This window comes from Mycetomoellerius zeteki, unplaced genomic scaffold, assembly GCF_001594055.1.
Source record: "Mycetomoellerius zeteki isolate Tzet28-1 unplaced genomic scaffold, Tzet1.0 scaffold58, whole genome shotgun sequence".
Taxonomy (NCBI): domain Eukaryota; kingdom Metazoa; phylum Arthropoda; class Insecta; order Hymenoptera; family Formicidae; genus Mycetomoellerius; species Mycetomoellerius zeteki.
Window position 1 is genome coordinate 449309 of NW_017257588.1, and position 22839 is coordinate 472147.

The window sequence follows — 22839 nt, forward strand, 5'->3', positions numbered from 1 at the left end:
TACACGCGAGATTGAAATGTACTCGTTACTACTATTACAAAGGAAATTAAAGTTGTAGATATTACATTCATTGAAGATCTCGCAAAATCAATTCTTTTCGTAACGTCTACGAAATACGAACGTTTGGGGAGAAGAGATTGGTTTGTATGAAAAAAAAAAATGAAAAATCTCTGCCGCTCATAATTCATCGGAATCGCAAGATGACGCAAGAGAGAAATTCTCAATGTCCTGCACGAGTTGGACAGGACCGTGCTTACGCTGATGTGAATTAGGATAGGACGCAGTCCGCGGAAAAGCACAAGCGCTTGCGCTAAAAGCCATGGCCCGCGAGGGGGGTTGAAAGAGGGTAAGAGCTCGCGCTGGGGTAGGGAGGAGGTTCGTGTTGGAAGCTTCTACGGGAAACGGAGAATCTGCGAGTGTCAGTGCAATTCGCGACGCGATGCCCTTCGCTCCCCCGATCCGTGTTTAAAGGGTGGTGAAGATCGAGGGCTCGCCGAGCTACTCTCGTCGTGTCGTCGTCGAGAACGACGGGGAGGCTACCCTCTGTGCGCGACAAGTTCCAAGGAAATCAAAGTCTTGATTCATGTAAAGCTGCAGGCGGTACAATCCGGAGCAGTCGTGACGAGCAAATAATCGCTTGATTAATCCGTCGTTCCTACGGGAAATGACGGAGAAATGTGTTAGATGTGAGTGACAATTGGTAGAATTAAATCCGTTTATCTTCGAAATGAATTCATTGATCAATTCGGCGACTTTTGTTATCGGTCATTGAAGGAGCATCCGGTTATCAATTATTTACGATAATCGTGCGGATCGATGTGATACTCCGATACGGTGATCGCGCGAGTTCTCGTCGGTACGTCGGTAGTTTCTATCGCGAGATTGAAAATTATGCAAACATAATTTCCGACACCGTGCAATCCGCGCCAAAGAAACGCCGGCGTGGTGACGTCCGATCGTGCGTTCGCCATTATCGGAAAACAGCGGCGAGGTGCTCGAAGTAAATTTAAGATACGACGCATCTCTCCTGCAATCCCGTCCCTCACCCCGTGTCAAACCTACGAACCTGTCGACCAACTCTCTATCGCTCCCTTTCGTTTTCTGTTCGCCAACTTCTCGTGTAACTTCCCGCTTAAATTACGTTAGAAACTCGATTTGCGACGTGCGATAATAATGATTGAAAAGTTTGGCAGTAGTTATCGATTAAATTTAAAATACAGTATTTTGAAGCTTCTATCAGCTGTTTTTTTTTTTCTAATGTGTGTTCTCTAATTTCTGTTCTCTAATATGCTGTGTTATCTCTCCTCTAATTTTTCTATTGCCTAATTTTCATGGTTCCATGATTGGAATCTCGATATCATAAAATTAATGAAAAATATGAGACAATGAGACATTCATAATTTCTGATTTCTAATATCAATAATTATAAAAATGTTACACTAGGAAATAAAATGTTTTATTTGTGAAATATAATACATTCATAGTCTTTCATGCCACGTGACGGAATTTTGCTAATTCAATGTCTTTTCTTTGCATCTCGTACGTTTTATAGTTTCAATGAAAGTTACTGACCAAATTACATTCAAGACTTGATTCAGTGAGGATAATAATAACGATCGGAAGCTCTTATAGCAATTATAAACGGGAATTTAGCATGGGTGAAAGTTCGTCGTCCCGTTCGCATTCTGTTATCAGAATTCCGATCTTGGGAACAAACGAGGAGTGACAATTAAATATGTCTGCTCCGCCTTAGTCCAACTCGTATTTGTTCGCAAATCGGTATTTAACACATTTTGAAACGTTATTGTAAATGAAATTTAATTTAAGGGCATTGTTAAACAATCTTCTCAGTCAATAAAATTTTATACCAAATTTTCATAAAAACAAATTAATTTGTAAAGTAAACGCTGTGAAAATTAATAAATAATGATCAACTCGGGGCTAACGAGAGAATTAAAATCGATAGTTCAAAATCGAATATGGATCATCTAATCCCGATATAATTATGCAAGATTGGAATGTGCTGTTCACGATTGAAAGTATTATTAGTTCATAGTGAACAACTCGGAGAGAAGTAAAAAGGATTGTTAAAAGCGCACAATGAATAGATACCAATTGATAAAATATTAGCGGAATTCAGTGTAAATGTATACATAACGAGAACGTGATTAATTAATCAACACGAGGGCACACACGAAGACTCCTCGCTGGCGTTGACCAACGGTGTACGATTGGACAAAATTTAACAGTGAGTATGCATATGTAAGATATTTTTTACGTTCTATTTTTTGAAATTCAAATGATTTATATGCTGTTATAATATTGAAATTTTTTATAAACTAATAGATTGTTTTATTGAACATTATTTGATATTAAAATCTTCGAAAAATTCGCGTAAAATTATTGTTGTATAACCGAATTAAATTAATCATCCATTATTTTCTGTAATTATCTATTTCTTCATTCTCCCTATAGTATCTGTTTTTTCGTAAACTGAATACAATAGTCACAACTAATTTGGATTTGTATTGTATCCTGATAACGTATTTGCCAATTAACGAGAGTAACAGTTAGCTATGCGGGCGCTGCCTTAATTTTCCCCTTCGTCTTAATTCTCCGTGATAATTCGCGCTTATATCTTACGTCGTTAGACCGGCATTGTAATAATGTTAAATTACGTGTGACATTGTAAGCAGCATCTGAATGTCGTTCCTTCTAAGATGATTAAGTGACAACGCACTTACGATTCCATTTTATGCATTTTACGAATTAGAACGAGACCGCAAATAATTGGTTTCAATTATTAATCCGTTTAATAGGTTTAATTTACGTCATTGATTATTCATATTGATCTGTTATTCATCATGTGTTGTACAATTAATTTGCTACGGCAGGATAGCTGATTACATTCGCTTGTTTTGAAGCATAATATACTGTATAATACAGAAAAAAATAGTCCCAATTTATTACAATCTCGTTAATAATCTGTGTCATCGATCCGAATAAATTGATAACTCTTTGTTATATACTTTATTTGATAACTCGGCCGATAAGCAATTATTTATTACGTTAATCATGTTGGTGTTGAATATAATCATTTTTCATCAGAGAACTAATACGCAACTAATATGTGACGGTAAATATGCAGATTTAACAATGTTTTTGCATATATTTGATTTAACATTGAATATGAAATATTTCCTGTTACAAAATTTGTTTCAAAATTATTTATTAATATACTTGATATTATTACATAACATTATTGCGTAACATAATTAATGATCGTTTACTTGTTAATATCCACAAAATAGAATTTATATCGGATCCATCCACCAAGTTGATTAAACTGATGTACTATTTCTCTTTTATTTAATAATTGTATTAATTTTTGTTTAACAGATACATATATGTGTGGTGCAATTTTTTTATATTTCATACTAGTTTTTGGCAACACAATAGGTATAAAAGAGAAAGAGAGAAATTTTATTTTTAACGTAAAACCTTGTTGTAATGTGTCCTGTCGGAAACAGTTTAATTAGTCAAAGTTAAAGATTGTTTTGTCATGAAGCCAGTATTATCTTGTTTTCGTTGGGAAATCGTTAACGTCCAAGTGAAATACAGCGAAATGCACTAACGTCGAAAAAGCCGCTTGCAAGCACCGTGTCAGCATTCCATTCCGTATTTCGCTGGATTCTGCTCAATAAGCAATACCATCATCGTTGAAAACCTTAGGAACATAAAATCGCGGAAGCATCTGATAAGAATATCTATATCGTCTGTTCCATTATTTTTAGCTTCATGGAAAATAAATTTTAGCACATTGTTATTTTATTCACATTAAATTTTAGCACGAGATATTGTCTAAAAAAATCTTAAACATATGTTAAGAATTTTTTTTTAAATGAAATATGACAACCTGAAACGGGATAACAAGTAATTAATTGCAAAATTATACAAAATAGTTAAACAAAATGTCAGGTTCAGTAATTCAAAATCGAATAATCGCCTCTGTGTGTTAGGTATTTGGCACGAAACGCAGAATCGATTTGCAAAATTGGTTTTTCATGTGAACAAATGAGAGCTCTAGAGACGTGTTAACTGCCCCTTTCTCTCGGGGGAATTATTACTAATCAATAGTCGGTCGAAACAATGGTTTTAATATGCTTGTATGTACATGACAACGCACTGTATCGTGATATTTCTCGAATTAAGGATTAAGAGGGTAGATAAAAATTATGCGTTTTCTAAAATATTCTAAATATAAAATTAGCAGATATATATTAGATATTTTTCCAATAAAATATAGACTGCAATTTAAAATACATGATGTTAGTAATTAAAATATTTGAAAATATACATTAAGAAAAAAATATCTTAATTTCAAAGAAATATTTCTTTGAAATTAAGATATTTTTTTCTCAGTGTAGTATATGGCAAATACTAAGGAACCTAATATTAAGCAAATAAGTACTATGGATTAAATAAACATTATTATTTCTTTATAATACTTATATTAAAATATAACAATCTATTGAAAATTGTGTATCCCACTAAACTTTCAATTAAATTTATTCAAAAAGAAATGTCGATCGCGACCGTTCAGCATCATTATGAATTATGCATCATGACAACACACTGAGAACACAAACTTCTCTGGTTTTCCATTTATATTAAGCGTTATGCAAACTCGTCAGCGTCAAGTACTCACCGAAACTCAAACGATTCACGCGAGCTTGCAATTAATAAACTTTCCTGAAAGAATTTCATCGATAGAATCTAACAAAATAATTTATTCGTCATACGTTTGTTTTAATGCATATTTTTTCGCAAAGTCATTGTATATTCAGTTATGACAAGCATTATTCTTCCAAAATACCTACGTAATACATCAAAAAAATCCAAAGAATTTAGGAAGATTTATAATAATGCGATTTTATAAAATAATGCAATTTTATAAAAAGCGAAATTTTGCTTTGTCAGTGAATTGTTTTTATTATTATATGAATATTATTATACCATGACGATTTTCTCAAAATTTTAAGAATGTAAATTTTTCAAAGCGAAAATAAACGTTAGAGTTATTTTACGGATGGCAACTTGTTTCTATTTGTTAGTGCATTTGGATATTCTGAATTATAATTTCTTTAGAATATTTCCTGTGTGTGTCTACTACGGAAATCGTGTTCTTACTAATATCGAGCTTAGCAAAGCTTGTCAATGGATCAGTCTTTGCGAATGTCGGTGCGATTGCGTGATCTAAACTGTTTCAGTAATGGAACCCGTGATACGGTACGTTGCTCTGCGATACAGGCACTGTAATGAGCCGGTTCCTCACCAGAATGTCAAAAGTCTCTCAACGTTACAGGGTAGACTGTTCTAACTTTGATAGCTCATTCCTTGACGCGTATTCGTGGGATATGGCAGACGGCAAGTCATAGAATTAAACGCTATTAAGGTCTGGCCGGAAATAAATAGCAAATATCGTCAGGCTGACCAAACTGGCGACATTGTGGAACCGACACGTTAGTTAATCACTCGCCGGTGCATGTTCAATTGCGATCGCACTGTCTAGGAATTCAGGTCACTGAAGCCGTAATGAAGCTTTGCGGGTTAATAGCAAAAGGGATTGATACGCCGCTACGCATAATTCGATCGTCATCCTTAATCGTCCACGACGTTTAAGTTTGAACGACTATTATACCGATTTTGACTAAATCGATTTTGATTAATGTGATTGAAGTTTGGAGCGTTCGTGCGTTTGATTAAAGTAATTCTCTTATTCCGCTTGAGAGAAACATTTTCAATCCGTTAATTTTTCTTTAATTGCTTAATATTAAAAAGAACTTTTTCCGTCGTAAAACTATAAATTAAATTAAAAACAACAGAACCAAAAGTAAAAACTAGAACTAAGTTCATTGTTTGCTCATAACATCTCATATATCAATTAACTTTAAACTAATTTAATTAATGTAATTTTACTACAGAACTTTGGAGTTAATACACGGTTGCAAGTATGAGCTTAATAACTGAAGGCTGTTGACATGTTGATATATTACAAAGTAACGCAATCGTATTACCGGGCGCAAATTCACCACTGCAGCACTGCTATCCGCAAATATCGTTCACTTATGCTGTCAAATAACCAATTGTGTTGCCCGTATAACAGATAACAGCTAGTCTAACAGCACAAGTGATGGATTGTTACTATTAATTTGATAAATCTGATTAACTTCCGTTATACATTAATCCAAATATTGAACTAGCTTCATAGATTCAAAACAAGAATTTATGCTTTGTTCGTAAAAAAGAATTGTTGAATAATTTAAGTTAAAAAATTGAAATGTAATGAGAAATTAGGATTCGCTGTATAATAGCAGAGATATTAAGGGAGGCCACAACATATATACTGGCCATAATACCATCTTTTCCTCTATACATATTATATAACACACACAGGGCATTTTTCTTATAAATATTTGTATATAATTTATATATCAATTAGCGTGATATTATACTCCTTCATGTTTTTGTAACGCTTTTCACTTGTAATTTTGTTATTATATAATATTTTTTTAATACTGAATTTATTGTATTTGGCTCGTAGTCCTTTTTATCATTATTTTTTTAATTTTACTGAATATTGTTTTTTATTGCTTGCTTGTCGTAAATCTATTGTGTTACATTGTTACTGGCACGCAACGACGTCGTTAAAATTTTCACGAAGCGTGTTTGAGAGCAAAAGCCTGCGTACGTAAATATTTTATAGCGTATGGCCTGTCATGTATAATCCGTTGGCAGATAGCTGATATCAAATTGATATCCATTTAGTGATCTGTCTCGATAAGTGTCGCACGCGCGAAAATCTCTCACAGTGACTCATATTTCGTGAGTAAACGTACTCGATGATATCGAATTCGATGTGTGACAAAGTTCCTGAACAAAGTTGTTTGGTCACAAAGTTGTCTTGTTACAACGCGAATAGTCAAGATAATCAGATAATATTACCTATGAAATTGCATTTGTTACGAGTATATTCAAAATTTGACATCGCTCGTGAGATTGCTCACCCCTGGCACGCAATATCGAAAGGAATTTGATTACACTGCACAACGTGCAGTTATTAATTGCAAGGAACGTAATCGTGCTTGAGGCTTGAGCGTAAATTACAGCGAAGGTATCAAACTTGGACGGTCGTAAATGCGTTAAGGCTTGTAGGAGCCACTTTGTGAATACCAATGCGATCAGAGGGATACGGGGTCGGCGACACTCTTGCAATAGTACGGTCAACTACATAACCGCTTATTGCCCGCCAGTTCGTGTCGTTGACGCTGCAACGGGGCAACGTGTCCTTTGTGATTGACGTCCACGCGGTTTAATACTCGGCGCGTCCACGTCAATTAAAGTTTAGCGGCGTTGCACGAGCAGCCGATAACACAACGCACGATGCGTCCGGAATAGCGGTCGTGATAAAAGCTCCGCTTGAAAAAATATACGGTCTGAAATTCTACGAATATAGACAGTATTGTTCGAACGCTAGCGCGTGGTTGACATAAGGCTTTTAGGTTGCACTGTTAAATTCATAATTTTAAATATCAAACTAAGACAATGCTGGAGTTAAACAATTTAATGAAAGAATTGTATTAAATTTGATTCAAATTTAGTTTGTAATTACTAAGTCGTACGTTAATAGAGATGTTATGGATTTGTGTACGTTTTGGTACACATGGAAGTTAAAGTTAACAAAAGTTTATTTAACTTAAGGGATTGAGTTTCTACTGCTCCTTTGATATGTAACAGTGTGCGATAATACATTTCAGTCGCGTTAAAGTGATGGAAATCATAGCAAAGTCAACACACACAACTACTAAACGTTATATTGGTCGGAAAAGGACGTTTTATAAAAATAAAAAGAGAAAATGATAACTTCTATATTATTTTCATATATGTAGTTATATGGAATTTTTTTCTTAACTCCATATAAATACAGGAAATCATATAAAATGAATGAACACATGTTATTACGCTTTACATTATTTTAAATGAAATTTTGTTTCAATATATATATAAGTCAAAAGGGTACGGACATCAGAGTATTTGATATGCAGCTTTGGGTAACGAAATGTTCTTTGAAGTAGTCTCACAAAACTGTTTTCACGTACTTCAAAATTAATTAAAACGTAGCAACATCCTGACGGACGTGTTTAAAAGTTGTTCTCCGCACATTACGTGGTTAGACTGATTTTATTCTGTGTGAAACGCAATCCGCAATGTTTCCTGACAGGTTGCGTAATTTAGTGCAGACCAATTAAATGTTACGATAAACTTTGGAAACTTATATCATTAATTATGCGATCACCAAATATCTACTACTGATTAGGAATACATTATTATATAATTAGTAACATCCGCACCATCGCAAATTTAACTATCGAATTTGTATTATCTACAATTCGCGCGCGCGCGCGTATTATGGTATATTGTAATATATTATCAGTTAATATATAATAATATCGGCAAATGTAATTTATTTAATTATTAAAAAGCGTTATTAAAAAGCATCATTAGCTATAGCCGAGAGATGAAAGTTTCAAATTTTAATGAGCTGAATTTTTTAAAACGCAACGCGCGCGGAGAAAGCTTAAAAGCTTTAAGAGAAACGTTCGTTGGAGATAACGAGTATTTCAGGAAAAGTTAGCCATTCTTTTCTTTGAGTCATGTAACGAAATATAGGTATTTCAATAACATACATGGTTATGCTTTTCGACTATCAGATTTATCGAAAAACGTGAGACCGAGGGCAAACCTTTTTGAAAAATGTCGCATCCATGGGATTGTCACATGGAAAACTCGTAAAAGTGGCGAGAACGCAGAATCGAGGACCATATGACAATATGGATTTCGGGCAGAAGGTATATGAATTGGTGCGCGAATAGGACAATTCGACAGAATCTGCAACGGGTTAATCTAATTTAGCCGCTGCGGGATTTGCGTGAACTGTACCTGCGATTCGCGATACAGTGAAACGGCGTAGTTGGTTTAAAGCCGCACTCACGATGAGCTTGTCTTTCACAATTAAAACCAGACTTCCAATTATACAGCTGCAGTAGTAATGTAGCACACTGTAGGCCATTATATGTTGATATAAATTAAAATTTAATCTCAGCAAATAACTTCGAAATGTTGAACATTGCGGAGAAGAAGCACTTCGCTCTGATACGTACATATATAAACAAGCAAGATCATAAAGCTCGACAATCGCTATAATTGAGATATTTTTAAATGTCATGTACTACACTAACCGCGATAGGGTACGTTTACATTGTCTCTTAACTGCTGTACAATGCCGCGTGTTGCAATTCTGCAGCGCAGCGGGTCTCGAAAACTGACCGTGTCAAGCAGAGAATCGGGACGGGTAAACGGCGCTGGTTGAGTTATTTCACGACCTTCCCATCTCGTTTTTTCTAATCCTGTCGACATAAATGATGATTACGTAGAAAATTCCCGTTGCACTTGAGCGCAAAAAAAAGAGAGAGAGAAAGAAAAAAGAAAGGGAGGAAGATCATCTCGTAATCTTTTTGTTGCACCATACACGCGGAACGGCGTTAATTAACCTGGCGGACGAATCTCGTCCATTTTCGCGCAATAACTTATCATTCATTAAACACATAACCACTTTCATCCTGGTCTTCCGCGAATACAAACTGTGAATTTTTACATACGTTGGGATTTAACACGTATATCGTATATATGTACATACATTTTCTGTCTTGTCGATAAATACAAGAAAAAGAGTCGTGTGCGCTCGCAACGTTGCGATATGTATATCATAATTGCGTACACCAATCGATATCGTGTCCGAACAAATCCGAGGATTTGAGAATTTTTATACGAACCTGCACGGATAAACGCATTTCCTTGCGTTTCCGTAAAATCGACGAAGATATATTTCAAAGTTTCTCTCCACGCGCGAGACACTCTCGCCTCTGAACGCTCTCATGAAAGATTTATGCTTACGAAAAGTCCGCTAACGCACACGGTGACAACGCACCAACGACAACGACGACAACGACAACGAAACGGTGGCGGTCGACGAACGCGAGAAGCTCTCCTTCGGGAATCAATTTGCGGGATGAATTCAATACCTCGAAACTGGAACGACCGATGTCACTTGGAGGTAAAAGGATCGTACGTCGTGGATTAAATTTTCAAGCAGCGGTAAAATAACGAATATTTGTTTTCGTTCAAATTTGAGATTTCGCTTCTCCGAAATTTGAATTTTGCGATCGCTGGAATTCTGAATTTGTCGTCGTGAATTCTGCGTCAGATAGGCGAAGATACGACGTATCTCGCATCGATGCAACGCGGGCTAGCTGTTGCATCGCGCAACGCAGGAAAGCGCGCGACGCGGTAACTCGCAGGGCCATCATTTACCATCAAACAGGCCACGCATGGAATAATATACAACGTGCCAGTCTTGCCTGTGCGATATCAGGCAATAATTCCTACCCAGGTATCTGCATAATATACAGTCGACGGCGCGAGATTCCCTCCATACAAACGTTTACGTTTCGGATACGTTCTCGGTCGGACGTGCGCGCGACCATTTCGCTCGCTGCGAGATCTGTTCGAGCGATTCCACCGATGTAAATCACTGTCTGCTTCAGCGAAATTTAGATCTTCGTCGTAGGAACGCAGACAGAATCCACTGAGGCTCGCGAGTGTCAAGAAGAATCATTGGATGCCCGTCGAGGCAAAGTCCTTCTATAATTCATGACTGACTTATGGAAGTTTTGAGTTTCCGTAAATTGGATTTCGACATTTAGTTCGGCAAAAGGTACAAATAATATAACAAGTTTAGATCGCGCTAATGTTGGATTTTATACGATATGAAATCCAACGCTATATGTATGTATGTACATTTCTGATCACATTTACCGGCTGGGTCGATTGTTGCGGCGAAACGATGCGAGCGAAATCGATAATATCGAATTGTGCCGACCGAATTAATGGCGGATGAGCATTTTCTTAAATAATGCAATCGCGAGGTTGATGCGGGAGTCGCAACGAGATAATGAATTCCGCGAATGGCATTTGGAAGTCATAAAAGATTTATGATATGCCACAGTTGTTGTACGCGGAGGGCACGCGTAATTCCGCAGCAGCCAACGTGTCGCCGGCGTGACACATCATGTAAATGAAACATGTCGCACGTATGTGTATATGTTGGAATAATACAGGTCGTGCAGTGCAACTCGATGCAAATCGCGGCTCATGAGCACCCGTTTCAACGAACGATCGATCTGACAAGTCTTTTGCGCGGCTATTGCGAATAAGGCTCTATGAAACCTTTTATCTGAAACCATAAACGTAATAGGTATAAATTGCGTTTTCCTTGATCGTAGCACTTGTGCTCCGTTAGAAAGAATTGAATCATATCAACATTTTTCTTCAACTCTATCAGCATCTATCTTTAACTTGATATTTTAGAGAGAGAGAGAGAGAGAGAGAGAGAGAGAGAGACAGAGAATGAATGGCTGGATGAATGAATGAATGAATGAATGAATGAATAAATGAATGAATGAGTCGTTATTTAGCGCCCTGAAATATCCCTTCAAGCATATAAACATTACAAATTTACCATGGACATAAAAAAAAACAATAAAATACTATGATAACTTAACTTTAATATACATAAAAAGAGAAATAAGAAAAGTAATAAAAATAACAGTGAGAGAGAAAGGGGGGAGGGAGGGAGGGAGGGAGAGGAGAGAGAGAGAGAGAGAGAGAGAGAGAGAGAGAGAGAGAAAGAGGGCGATATGATTCAAACTCACTCTTTCTAAATCGATAATGAACTTCTTGAATAACTTCAGTAGCACGTTTACATTGAGAAAAATGTTCTGATTAAATCAACAAAGATCCAACCTAATCCAAGCTAATGGCATTTTGGTGAGACCAAACAGAATTTCTGGTTATCATAATCATTATCATAGACTGTTAAGACTAAAACTAGGGCACCAAAGCGTTAAGAGCGTTTTAAAAAATGAAGAAATTAGGTAGATTATTAAGAAATGAAAGGTAGCGATTGTTGTTAATAGTACCTATATTACTTGTGAAACTGCCTTCTTAACAAGATACGATTAATAACATAATTTTTGTCATTGAGAAAATACTAGATGTTAATAATATCTTGTCAGTGTATTTATGAATCTAATCGAAACTGCAAAAAGAGCTTTTTATTAGGTTGAAGGGGGAGGCTAGATTGCGGCGCTCCAAGATCACAAGCCTTTGGATGCAGATTTTATAAACGCGGACCTACTTCATAGGAATGGGCAATTTATTTTTATTACGTTATCTGATCTGATACATTGATACATTTTTATAAACAACGGTCATCCAGCTTTTTCCTCTATTTTCGACCGGTATTGCGTAACACGCGAGCCTTAATGGATTGTAATTCATGCTGTCGGAATAGGTACGTGAAACTTTTCGTGCGAGATAATGTGAAAGTTCTCTGCCAGTTTCGAGGGCCAAAGATATTTAGTGGCAGTATATCTTCCGAATCGCTTCACTCTATCCTCTGCAAGAACACTGACTTGCATCTACTGACTTTTATCGGCGAGTATGGATGTTTTACGGCGCCACGTAGGGTTTTAATCGCCCGCGCTACTTCGACTTGTATTCGCGATTCCGATCGTCGCGATTCTATCATGTATTTAACGACCAAACAGTATTTTCACACAGATTTGTAACAATTTTAAAGATAAGTTATGTCTCATTGTGCTATCTTGTATCTAATTCATATTATTCTTTATATTTCTATTAAAGCAAGAAAGAAATTGACTCCAAATAAATTCGCCAATGAATTATCGGCAGATATCTCTTTGACTAATAATACTGACTATTATGATGTACTTAAATTATTTAATTGGCAGTCTTGACAGTCTTAAGCAGTTTTTAAATAAGAAATGACACGTTCAAGTTTCTCTGTCATCTATTCAGGTATATTTTATTAGCATTTTAATCCTCGTTAACTCCGTCGTTAATCAGTACAGGAAACTTAAATACCGCTCTCAATCTCGGACGGAGAGAAAAGCTCGTCTGAAGAAGGCGACACGCTAGTTGACTTTAATACGCCGTAAGTGTAATCGCGACGTGTTAATCCAGGAAAGAGATCGGCATAGAAACGGAACGAACGCCGACAACGTCTCGCGAGGGAGTAAGACGCGCACAAAATTGGTCTGATTAGATTTAATAAGCCCCTTGGGATTCCTGCGAGATGCCGCGTCTGGCAATTTGCGAGGCCGTGGGGTTTTAGGGCTGTCTAGTTCGAGACGCAGATGTGATTACTATGCTACATCAGAGTCAAGTTCGTGATACACAAATATTGTTTGATCGTAACCATGTTTTGCATTCTAACGATTCTGTCACACGAGTAATTGAATCCGACTACATTTTAATTGATTGTGTATTTATAAAAGTTACATTACTATTCTCGTTAAATTTGGAGAAATTTTGTTTTTAAAATCGTAACAATTTATTATCGATAAATGTAGCAAAAATCTATTATTATTAATAAACAGCATTAGATTTACTAAGAAATATTAAACGACGTTATTAATATCGTTATTAAAATTAATATAGCCAAGTGTTAATACTGCCGCTTTTCCACCGTAAAATAGCTCTGACAAAAGTAGAAAGTTACTACGAACGTTACACCGTAGTATGAAGTCGGCAGTGCTTGTAATGTGCGAACGTTTATATCGCGATATTAGTGCATCTTTATAACGCACCTCTGTATGCGATCCTCATTTTCTACACTTCGCCGCACTTTACAAGTATTACGAACTGTTCATCTTGTTCGTTCGCATGTTTATAGCTTTTGCCTTTTTACATAGACAGTTCACATATTAGGATTCTTCCATTTAATATTATTCAGCGGAATCCAGTACATTAATTTTCTGCTAATATTTTTATATATTTATGTACTAATTTATGCAACATTAGTACATGACGATTATAAAATTATAAATTCTCGTCTTTCGTATAATTTTTATTCGCTCAGAAATTAATCAATATATATATATTTTTCGCAAAGTATTTTGTGCAATCGGTTTTAATATTTTATCTTGACATCGCGTTGTCAAAGGGAGAACTCGAGGGAGAATTGCAATGGTTAAATAAATATACTTACAAAATATATCCATTTTACACGTTAATCAGTTTTTCAGTATATTTATGCTTATTGAAATGTACATTACTTTCAACTGATCCCGCATGAGAAACATGCTTTACAAATTCCAAGCTGCTTTTTCTAGAGCTGCTACTGTCATTATGTTAAATTCGATATGTTATTACTTCGAAAGTTAAATTTCGCTCTTAATCGATTGTGATTGACAGCTCGTAAATATGAAATGAACGGCACGTCAAAAGAGACATTTCGATGAATTCTCTCCGACACAAAATACATGCGTATTCCGCAAACATAAAATGTAGCGGCTGACGAGTGACGAAAGGAATACTTTGACGTGTCTGACAAGTCCGACATTAATGACGATCGAAGGCTGATACGTTGATGAGAATGGGTTTGCAGGTACACAAAAGGCTTTCTTATAGTTCGCAGCGTGAATGATGGATGCTCGATGCTTCATGTAGATTCGCATAGAGAGGTTGTACATTTGCGAGTAGCGTTAGATGTGGAAAAAATGCTTGTATGTGTTGAAGGGGCGTGAATAAATTATGAGCAGGGAACAGACCTTTCGGAATGATGAAGCGAGGATATCGAAGACTGTTTTATAAGAGCAACACGATGTTTAAGATACGATTAATGTGTGTCAGTGGAGCGATTAACAGATATGTGTATCAAAGAATTACGCTTGTGTAAGCGTAAATATAAATAAAATCGATTGAAAAAAGTGACGCTACGCTATTTCTTATTAATGGAATATTAAAAGAATAATAATAAAAATTTCAAAGTGTAGTAACTTAACTTTAGAACGCCATCAATATTGAGTAATACACTATTGTTATTAATACGTAAATTTTATGTACAAGGAAATAGATCACTCTTGATTAATATAGCATTAGTTTTTCATACATTTCACACTTTTAGTACAAAGTATTTTTAATCTAGACCTTTATAAACACAAACAGTTTAATTATTAAACAATAAGCACACTAGTAAATTTATTCTTGAAATTATATGGAGAATGTAGTCCAATTGTGTGTGTCTATTCATACACATAAATAAACTACGTAATAACACAAAATAATATCACAAAACTGTTTAAAAGTTGAAATCACTTGTCATGTCGTTCTCTGTTATAATGCACTCTAAATATTGAGCAGTGAAATTTCACTCCCGAAGAGTGATAGTTGCGCCATTCCGATAGGATTGAGTGAAGAGTCACTCTTAGAGAGTGAAAAATCACTTCAAGCGAGAGTCAATTTTCAATATCTGCGAAGAATAATTTCACTCTCCGAAAGCAAAAACTGAAGGTAAATGTTAAGTTTAGCTCTTTTACATCCAATTTTGACGAAATTAGGCTCATTTAATGTGTTTTTACACAAAACGAACAATTATGGCAGAAAAAAGCGTCGCTCTGCCTCGCGAAGCGAGATATTAGTAAAAGTTAATCTTTTAGGAAATTCACTCCTTTAATGAGTGAAGTGAAATTCACTTTTGCCAGACTGGCGCAACTTTACTTTCCTTGGAGTGAAATTTCACTCTCAAAAATTTAGAGTGTGTTATAAACCCTTCTAGGGAGATCCAAAATGATATGTAACTTGATTCAATAATAACCATTGAAGACATAATTTAATGTTCAGTGACCCTGCTCATTTAGCGTAAAATTCACGTATCGATATTATTTTAGAGTTAATAAGAAATTTAATTTAGAAACTATTACACGTAACAGTTTTTACATTACAAAGATATAATTGTGATAGTTGCAATATAATTTGCAGTTGTAATGTAATTTGCACAATTCGCTTTGAGATATTCGCGAATACTGATTGTGAGTTGCATAAACGAGATCGTATGATTGAGATATTTATAGAAATTGAAAGTAAATGCAGACTGATTCCCCACTAACAGCGAGAAGTTTTAATTGGCAAGCCAATTATCTTCAAGGTGAGTGAAACGGCAACTCGCATAAAGGAAAAGCTGGCTTCTGTTTTCTGGATTTTTGCTTGATAGACGTGAAGATAAACTTTATTTCACGGTATTACTTGCATCACAAGCATTTTGTTCTTGTACTTTTCAATATAATTTTTAAAAATATTTTTAAAAGCTTAATTTCTCATTTCTCTTTATAAAATATGATGAATGTAGATAATATACGTAAAGTACAGACAAAATGAAAAATTTAATTAAAATATCTCACACAATTAATATAGTTTATTCGTGATATGAAGTAGCATAAAGCAATGCGTCTGTAAAAAGTTTGTTTTGTATGAGCAATAAGCACATAATAAATGCACACGTTTCTGCAATCTAGTGGCCACATTACCGTTATCTGCTAGTAATACGAAGAACTGGTGGAACGAATGTAAAAGGGGACCGAACGAGGGTACGCTATAACAAGGCTGGCTAATGGAAGCCAAAAAAGTTCGGGGTTCAAATTCGTTTCATCCCTCCTCAACTAGATGTGCAGACAACAAAGAGCCATCGGGCCTCGCCGCACGTTTTTCGCTCGTCAAATTTCCGAATCCCTTCAAGGGATGGGCGCGGAAACTTGAGAATGGAAGTTAGAGAGCCCGGGATGAAGACTCAATTAGAACTTTTGTATCACCACGACAGCTGAAAGCGACATTTATGTAAAAGTGATCGGATTTAGTGTCACATGCTTATATGAGGCGCGATCAATTCCGTATGAATGCGCATTCTTATAATATAAATTGAATGTTATTTAAGTTATTGATAGTATCGTCGTCGACATGTAGCAACTAAATTTATGTGAGAAAATGAAATCAAAGCGAAAAGCTGGAAAATGCATCTCATTTCAGGCCGTGCGACACAAACGCGATAACGGATGCGTTCTCGCACACATTCGTGCGAAATTTACGTTACGGCATACGCGACGTTAATGAAATGTGTGCTAACGCCACGCATTATCGCAATTCACAATATTAAAAATACGAAATCGTGGAATTGAATAGTCAACCTGTATCCGCGGTTTTATATTCGTAGCCAATACAAACTCTATACTCGGTAGTTTTCGAAATCTGCTCACGAACTCGTTATCGAACGTTCCATTACCGAATTACAAACTGGTAGCGCTATTAGCGTCAACGTCGATAAATCCAGAGCGAGCCAATTTGCCAAATTGTTTATCGGATGCTTCCCTCTCTTTTAGTGAACCGTGCATTTTTCACAGTTTCGCTTTCTCAAAATATACGAGATTTTTACGAGTGTCTCGTTAGCGTATCATTTTTAACTTGATCAACGATGTTGATACAACCGATTTTTTTAAATGCACAACGAATCGATCGCGTCGCCAGCTGTATCGTCAAACAAAGCTTTTACGATATTATTTTATACGATACGCTCGTGCAACATGATTCTACGACAAGAAACTTCGATATGAAAACGTTATTGAAATCCAACTCTTCCCGTTTGATATTGCTAATTTATTGGAATTTAATTAACCTATCCGAGGATTTATCTTCCAAGTCCATTTTCGGCATGTATATTATTCATGGTTTAAACAATTCAATATTTATTGGATATTCTCCAAGAGCAGAAGCCTAATATATGTATGCGAGCTCATAGATGTGCCGTGCCGTGTATACAAGAGAGTCGATCGATAAACTCCTACCACGAATATGACGTTTCTGAAGACCATCTAAGGGTTAGCGACCCCTTCTCCATAATCGCCAAGTGCATTTACATGTTTTAGCGGTCCAGATTTGTCTCGAGTATCTACCGGCGGGACATTGAGTTTCCCGGACGCAATTTGTCCGGCGAGTCTTTCAAACATATCGCACAACGCGACGTGCTTAATAGATTGTGACGAACGCTTTTACGCGAAACGTGGAATTAGCAGGTGAATAGTGTGGACGTGACATTACCGAAGGTACCTATTTGCAGCGTGTTTGAGAACAGATCGATAGCGTGGGCCGTTCGCTTTGGATGTGACACGTTTGTACGGATCATTGGCGAGATGATGGTCACCTTTCTCGAGACATGAGACAGGCAACCGCCTCAGAAATGACGAGCAGTTTATGAACGTGATGGAACAAGGGAAAAGGTGTCGATCCGTTCCGACGAGGGTAAACGGGATTCGCGATGTATCGGATACTTGGTCAGTTGTTTATCTCGGCTCATAAACGCACGATCTCACGGGCAATTTCGCAAATTGGAAATCCAGCCACGATCGCACGAACCGAAAACCATTCCAACCCTCTGTAACGAAACTTGCGGCTCTCATCGCCGACAGCGATGTCGGTCCGTGCAATCCTGCACGCCGCTGCTCTAAATGACCGGAGAACCTGCGAAAAAGACGACTCGAGGAAAGAGGATTACTCGTGTCCTAAATCGACTTCCGACATCAGGGACCGAGAGATATTTTATTTTTTTTTCTCCCTCATAAGTATTATAAAGGAATGTAGAACTACTACGATGTTCGAAATGAACTCTATCACGGATGAAATTGTAATATATGATTTTAATGCTTGAAAATATTTTGGAAAAATTAATAATATTACGCTCTTTTTCCTTGAATTTGCGGATGATTTTTACGCAGAGGAAAACATGTCAGTTTTGTTACAAAGCGTCAGTTCGCTTTCAAGAATAACGTGATATTCCGTAATAAGTCAGTAAAATTTGGAAGTTTTACCAATTATGTCATTCATCCTCTCCCTCTTCTAATTCCTTTATCATTACATTAAAATCTCCCAAGCGTATCAGAATAGACAGTGTGATATTCTGACAGATTTTCCTATCTTGCAAAATTGTAACAATAAGCACGCCATCGCGTAATAAGTCTCACAACTTCTCGACAATAGTATTATTCTACTACTTACAAAATGTATTTCGCTGTTTACACGTACTGTTTCATAAGATTTTAGCTATCTCGGGTAAAGTATACTCGGCGATCTATTTTAACGCCGCTGTTTCCACGAACACAACATTTCGCGTCTGAACATCTTAAGCCGACAAAACGTTAGTTGATTCAGAATCTTCCTCGATATTGGCGATAACGCGAAACTACGTAATATTGGGGATGTTAGGTTAAATCGTAATAAAAATTCTATCACACACGACATAAACAAAAAGTGGTTTGCATTTTTTTCCACTTTTTACGCATGGAAAAATTAAATCTACCTTGATGTAAAAAAAGTAAATAGAACATTTTATCGTTATCCGATAGATAAAGTCGATTCAACCATACGAGTTATGGGCTGTTTTTTTTTTTGCGCACACAATGACGCAAACTCCATTTTCTACGTACATAAAAGCATATAGAAAACTACATATTTTTAAGAAATAGAAATTTTTACGCTTTTTTTACTTACATTTATCGCAACGATATTATCATCCTGATAATTCTATATATATATATATATATATATACATTGGTTAAGATATTTGTAAACCACATTGTTAAAATTATAATTTAAATTATTTAAAACAATAATTTATCTAACACATTCGCATTAATAATAATATATATTTGAAATGTATTTGCAATGAAATTAAATTAATGAAATATTTAAAATACGATAATAATGATACATTTGTATGTCTTCATTATACGTGCTTTTACGGACGAGCTTTATTTAATTCGATAAAATTAAAAAAACTTTCGCGGTACGATAGCGAACGAAAGGATTTAATACGTATCTGTCAAATCTGATTCGCTGAATTATTTCAAACTTTGCCGCTGCAATGTGATATTTCAAGTGGCCATCCATCTACATGGCTTAGGATCCACCAACAAAGACTACGATAGATGATATAAAACTGTCATGTCGTGTCGTAATCCTCCTTAGGGAGACGGTTTATTGAAATATTCATAATCATTTTTTCTACGTCTCCAGGGAGGAGACGCTGTAATTTCGCGTTTATCCCTCGCAGACGCGTTCATCCCTTCGCGTTGTCTCAGAAGAACAATAACAATACGAATAATGCTGAGCCGTGAATTCACCTTTCAACAAATCGAGTTACGCTAATTTAACTCTGATACGTATCTTCGCATTTTTATTATGTTCGCATAATTTTATTGACTAAAATAAACTGAGCGCAATAATATTAGCATTAACAATGTAGACTTAAACTTTTATTGCGTGCTGTGTTTTTCTACAAACTTGTAGCGATCAGTGATTGCAACTAGATTAAAACTTTCTCGCTGCATTAAAATTGTAAGGCATTTTGATATTATACTTAAAATTAAAACATCTCACACTTTTGGCCGGCGCGATCATTAGTTTTTTTAACAAATGAAATCGTATTTTTACCGTTCAGTCACGGAATATAGTCGTTCGGCATCATTTTACGGCAGAGCCCTTATTTTGTAATTCTTAACGACAGTGTCAGTGTCGTTATATTGTCGTCGCGCAATTTTTTTATCATGTATAAAATCTACACAACTCTTAATGACAGCAACAATATAACGACATTGTTGCTGTCATCAAGAGTTACAGAATAGGGGCGCAGGTCTTTTATAATTTATCGGGAGGGTACACATCGTTTCGGCGCACTTTGCTGTCGTTCCTGAGCCTCGGTCATCGATCGATAACGGTTGGCGTACACACGCGTAAGAAATTAATTTCGTATGCACCCTTCCGCGTGAACTGGGATAACGAGCGAGTCGCAGAAGCCATCGCCACTACCATTGTGTACATGGGGCTGCATTTTCTAAGTGATTCAATTCACGCGCGATTGTCAGAGTCGCGATAAATTTCGGTCAACATAATTTGCATTACTTGGATATGGAAATAGTCAACATTCACCTGCTAGATTAGATCGAATAAAAATGTTCCGAGTGAAAACGTTTTATTCGATACAATCATTCTATTTCAATTTTTTGCATCAAAATGTATTTTATTTCTGCAAAACTTTACGCATTATAGATCTTTTTTTATTAGAGTTTTATATTGTACAATATTAAATGCATAACTCATTAATATAATAGGCTTTCTACAATAAGCCATTACCTAAGCGTTAAATCTTAAGCCGTAAGAAATTGACCAATCATTAGTCGATTATTCTTCTCATATTCAACTATGACTGATCAATTTCTTATGGCTTATTTATAAGACTTAAGCTTATAAGTAATGGTTAGATTTATTGTAGAATGTGTGTAATGTTTAGTTTCGTAGTACACATGATTTTCCGATCCTTCAGTAACATACGAATAATATTAATAATTGTTATTAATAAAATATTATAATAATTATTAATAAAAGAATATTAGTTTACTACATATGACCGTTTATGTAGTATTTAACTTAAATTAATTTTCACTACTTTTACCAGTAGGTATATAAAAATTATTACGTAATTCTTACATATTGCTCTCGTACTTCAAAAGTGACATAACTAAAAAATGTGATTTTCGAGTTATTATCATGAATGAATTAGGTAATCATTACCCTTTTAATCTTAAAAAATGAATAAACTTAACTTTATAAAAATATTGTCAAAACATCATAACTCAAAAGGGATCGTTTTTCAAATTATGAAATGAAAGTGACAAAAATGATATTTAATCATATTAAGAACATATTCTTTTTGCCGATTATTTCATTGGTCAATAATATTTTGTGAAATTGAAAAATAGATTTTTTATTCTGAAAAGTTTAATTTTTTGAGTTGCATTACTTTTGAAGTAAAGAAGCGATATATTTTGAAATATTGAGAAAGTATTTGTGTAAGGTTGTATATTTAACTTTCTGAGAACCGGCATGTTTTTGATCGACTTTTTTATTTTAAGGGCTAGAACTTTTTTGTCAATGTCATGGGGTTGAGTGGCGAAAAAAGTGGCGCAACTGTGGAGTCCCTAAAGGAGCCTCCGGTCCTCCAAAGGTTAAAAAAATTGTATATAATAAATGTTATAACTAAATTCTTGGTACATTTAATATTTCAAAGGAAAGAAATGCGCAGACACGAATCGTATGTATTATACTTATAAGAATTAATTAATATTATGTTATATTTTATGTTAATGTTTTATAATTAGACACGTGTGATTACACGACAAATCGACGCGTACAGTTAAGAATTTGATTATTCTCGTTACTATCTATTTACAAAGTAAACTATCGTATTGCTGTTAGAAAACCATAGCTGGAATCTGTATAAATGATGATAGTCGAAGGAATTTGGATTATTTTACCTTGTCTGAGTATGCCGTCGGAAATTGTTAAGAACTGTTTTTCTACTTCTCTGTCGCACTTATTTTAAATATTAAATTACTCACCCTTTTATACGTGAGCAAAGAAACAAAAAGGAAATAGGAGAAAAGCAGAACAGGGAAATACGAACTACTGGAATTTGCTTGCGCAATCTGTAAGCAAATCCGTTTCGATTTGAGGCGTTAATGCCACGCTCGGGAATAAAATTGCGCGACTCTCTGTCTCGAGAACCCAGGATTTCGTGTTTTAACACTGCCTGTCTTGCTTACACATACATGACAAATAAGACGAACAAATGATACGAACTTCTTGGCTAATGTTTAAACGATCTATAGTTGAGATTTCAGGAATAGAATCTGATTTATAATTTTATAAATATTACATTTCACATGTGTGTGTGTGTGTGTGTGTGTGTGTGTATATAAAATAATAATAAAAATTGTTATATATATTATTTATATTATTATATTATATTAATTATAA

At 35.5% G+C, this 22839-nt stretch overlaps 1 protein-coding gene across 2 annotated transcripts in view; it reads left to right on the plus strand.

Moving 5' to 3' along the window:
* The first annotated feature begins 441 nt into the window (after positions 1–441).
* Positions 442–22839, plus strand: part of LOC108728164 (uncharacterized) — a 273603-nt gene continuing 251205 nt past the window's right edge. For both annotated transcript variants that reach the window (XM_018456583.1, XM_018456584.1), the window contains exon 1: positions 442–686. The gene's annotated coding sequence lies outside the window, so the exon portion shown is untranslated. The remainder of the gene's footprint in view (positions 687–22839) is intronic.